This window comes from Gossypium raimondii, chromosome 13 (assembly GCF_025698545.1).
Source record: "Gossypium raimondii isolate GPD5lz chromosome 13, ASM2569854v1, whole genome shotgun sequence".
Taxonomy (NCBI): domain Eukaryota; kingdom Viridiplantae; phylum Streptophyta; class Magnoliopsida; order Malvales; family Malvaceae; genus Gossypium; species Gossypium raimondii.
In genome coordinates this window covers 34,299,909-34,304,412 of record NC_068577.1, presented here as the reverse complement: position 1 = coordinate 34,304,412, position 4,504 = coordinate 34,299,909, and the positions used below count along the sequence as shown (strand labels likewise).

Below are 4,504 nucleotides of genomic sequence, written 5' to 3'. Positions count from 1 at the left end.
CTGATTTAGGGTCCATAAGTGTATATTTACTTCCAACTGAAATAAAAAAAATTGTTAATTATTCTAGTGAACTGGATGTTATTATTATTGAATGTTCTGCAATGTACAGTGGTACCCTATAACCTTATTTCAGTGATAGAAGCAGTTATGGGTGTTACATTTGCCCTATTAAATCCCATTCAACACCATCGAATAAGACAAGATAGTTACACAGCTCATTGCTAATGTTATCCATTCATTACAGAACCCCAACTAACGCAGCATCTGCTCAAGAAAACTCCATTCAACCCTATCATACGCTTTGCTCATGTCGAGTTTTAAGGCAAAGGATCCAATCGAACCCTTCTTATTTTTTTTGAACAAGTGTAAGATTTCATAGGCCACTAAAACGTTATCCATTTTCTTTCGAACCCTCGAACCGTGTTCCTTTTCTTTCCACAACTCGCAGCCTTATAGAAGAATGAAGTGTTTTGATCCTCCAACTTCGGCCAATTCACTCTTGCCCTTTGTCCTTAGAAAATTTCCTCATTATATGATTCCAAATGCAATGCTAATTTGATATCCGTTATTTCTGACAAGATCTCATCAGTAGGATCCACCTCATTCATAATTAACATTACTTAATTGTAAATATTTAAAATTTATATTTCATATACCAAAATATTAATAATGAGTTATAATAATTTATTTTTATATTCTTATTAAAATATCATCATGTTAATAAATTTAAATATTATTTAAATACATATTTTTACTTCACAACATAATGTTTAAAGTAGACATTTTATTTCTTAAAAGCTCTTTTTGAAAGCAATATTAAACACTTATGACATGTTTGGTTCACTGAAATGGAATAGGGCTATAATGGAATAGTCATTCTATGGGAATAAAATAGAACTGTAATGAAATTAAATAGGCATAACAATGGTTTGGTTGGATGGAATGAAATAAATATTGTAATAGTATTCACGCGTTTGATTGAAAGTTATTGATATGTAATAGAAAAAAATACTGAATGATGAATATACCCTTTAATAAATTAAATTATTTTTTAATTTTGTAAAAATATTAACAAACCAAAAATGTTAAATGTTGAAATGACAAATATATCCTTTAATTTGTTTTATAAAATATAAAAATCATAAAATAATAAAAATTTAATAACTATAAATATAATTAAAAATAATATATTATTATAATGAAAATAATATTTAAAATACACAATTAACAAAACAATATGTATAAATATATTTTCCACATCAATTTAATATTAAAGAATAATATTTTCTATCAAAAGAATAATATTTAAATATAAAATATTTTATTTTATATTTTCTAAAATTTTTAAAAAATATTTTATATTAAATTATATTAAAAGATTTTCCTTTATTTCCTCCATCTTCGTTGGTCCTCTCCCTGTCCCCAAATTCATCTTCATGTTTAACTTTTTTCCAGAATAAAATAGACCACCGTCACTGTTGTTACCTTCCGCCACCATCGTCCATCGACCATCGTTTTGCTGCTACCTTCCATCACGTTAGCCACCAACATGAATTTATTCAAATTTTACCAAGAGCTTTTCTTGATCTCCTCTTTCATATTTTCTATTTTGTTTTTCCTAAAAACCTTCCAAAAGCCTATCTACAAAGCTTCTGTATCAAAATTCTCCTTTTTTTTGTTACTTTGTTTAAAAGTCATTAGATGTGGTTGAATCCCATTGAAAATGTGAACAAATCAAAACTTTTATGGATCCATAAGTACTCCACTGAGTTTTAGCTCTTTTTTGTTCTTCTCTACCACTACCATTATTGTAAAATTGTTCATCATCTCGTGGTCTTCATCTATCATTCCTGTAAAAAAAAAATATTTGGACAACAAAGCATCTTTCTGCAAATCTCAATTCATAGACCGTCTGATGGGTGATGGGAGATTGGTTCTAATTTTTTTTCTGTAGTTATTTTATGGGAATTGACGGAGAGAATCAGAAAAGAACCATGAACAAGACTGAAATAAAGATTGGAAATAATACGAAATCATGGGCAAAATTGTATAAAAGAATAATGTTGCTATTTCTTGCTCCGCCGAATTGCCCATTCTTTGATCTCTTCTTTAGAGGCTAGTGCATCAATATAAAGGACATCTGCTCCGGCATCAGCAAAAGCTCTTGATCTCCAGGGTGACTCCTCTAAAGACGGTGCTTGACGAGAATCTGTTCGTTCCACAATAACAATGTCGGAACCACTCTATTTGCGAGCGTCAACTGCTGCTTTAATTCTCATAACAGTTTCCTCTCTGGACACCACCTTCCGGCCTTGTGTATGACCGCTAGCTTTTGGGGACACCTAACAGTGAAGTTTGATAAAAACCCGAGCCTCAAAATACGAACAAAACCAAATAAGCAATTCAAAGACTAAAAAAAACAACTGCTTAGAATACCATAACATTGTTTACGGCAGTACAGTGTTTGTGTAATGTCAATACAGCAATAAAAATATTTCAAAAGATGACATTTTTTTTTTCAGAACATGAACCCGGTCTTCTAGAATGATCCCGGCAAAGCCTGCTCTTATATATCCTTTAACAGGTCTCTTCACATTCATCGCATTCCCTTATCCATTGTCGCCATCTCCGATGACAGGAATCGATACAGCCTGAGTAATTTGTTGCCCCTGATCCACCATTTCTCCATAAGAAATAAATCCGGTGTCCCGTAATCCCAGGCGAGCAGCAGAAATGGAAAATCCTAATGATGACAACAAAGGATGTTAATACGCATACCATCTCAAAACGGTTCAGCAATGGGATAGCGAAAATCGTTTAAACTCATACATTTCAGATTTTGATACTGGAAATGCATCAAACTTATGTGAGGGATAAATTCAAAGAAACAAAATAATGAAAAAAAATGGAAAAGAAAGCGAAGGAAAGAGAAGGTACCACTGGTGAAACAATACTGAAAGCCAGCTCTTTCAACAAGCTTAGCACTGAGACCATCAAAACAAGCATGGCCTTGGTGAGCACCAGGCGATTCCAGAATCTAAGTGTCTTTGCAGGTGTATTCCTCTCACCTAAACAACCAATGGTGGGTTGGAATCGCTTAGGAGTGGTAAACGAAGTGTGGGTATTGATAGGAGATAGAAAGGAACCATTTTTTAAATTAGAAACAAGGAAATAGTGAGATTGTGAGAAAGGGTGGTTGAAAACAGAGAGAGCTTGATCTCTGGTGGCCACTAATAATGGGTTCATGCTTTGAAGGTTGAAGTTCATCACCACCTTCGGCCATCATCTACCGTCAGCTGCCAATCTAAGATGTTCTCAAATTAAGCCAGAAACCCCCAATCTAGGATGTTCTGAAAACCCTCTTCCGCCACTCTTCACCTCTTGATTTCTAAGCATGTTTTTTCTCCTCCATCTTTGCATTGCTTCCACCAAGTTTCAAGCATCAATTCCTCTTGTAACAACAAAAACCTAAAACCCGGAATCAATCATTCAACGTTTTGAGCTTTCAATCATCTGTTTTATCGTAGAATTTTGAACCGTGCCGTAATGATGTAACCATTACATTGAACTAAACAAACTGTTAAATCTTAAACTAAACTTGTTAAAAACAATTTTCCACTGCACTTCTGAAAGTATAGAATAAGATTCATTGATCCTTCTCCAAACAGAAGGTAAAAAATACCATTACTTCTGTTTATCTAAATCTGTTTTTGATCAATCTAAATTCATTCAGGGAGGAAATCCCTATTGGTTCTTCTAATTGGTTATCATTGGTTGTAGCCTTCATTCTTTGTTTCTTTTTTTGTTAGTAAAGTTATCGAAGTTAAGATACCGTTCTTTTAAAAGAATTTTACAAAGCTAGTATGCTTTTATTTTTGATTTCTTGGTAATTTTGGCAATGCATCTTTGTGCTTTGAATGTTCCTGGTTGTCGGTCGGTAGAAATTTTCTCTATGTGGTCGTATTAAAGATGGCAAAATAATGAACGCTTCAGAAATCAGGATCAACCCTAAAGAAAAAGAGTTTAAACTTTTCCAAAGAAAAAGAAAAACAAAATTCCTTTCATCTTGGCAATGTTGGTCAAAAAAGTGTAACCGAATCCTGATTGAAATACAACTTTTAATAAGAAAAATGGATATTTTTTTATTTAAACCTAAAATTAAGCTAGATTATCACATGAGAGAAAAATTTATTTATAAAAAAATTGTTTATTGAATGTAATATAGGTGAAATGGCAGTTCATTTTAATTTTTTATTTAAAGGTTTTATATAAAGATATTGTAATAATTTGTGATTGTTTTTATCTCCTAAAATGTCTAAATATTTGATGCTAATATATTTATTTTATGATGGTTAGACTGCATATAAAAATATTATAAAACATTAAAAAATAAATATCATAACTACAACCATAATCAACGATAAAATTGATAATAAATTAAATCAACTTACAGTGATTTAAATCAAAATATAATCGCGCTAATACTCGTCTAATAATAATATGT

At 31.7% G+C, this 4,504-nt stretch overlaps 1 pseudogene; it reads right to left on the bottom strand.

Moving 5' to 3' along the window:
* Positions 1 to 1,925: 1,925 nt before the first annotated feature.
* On the bottom strand, positions 1,926 to 3,718 carry LOC105783606 (uncharacterized; annotated as a pseudogene).
* Between the last annotated feature and the right edge of the window lie 786 nt (positions 3,719 to 4,504).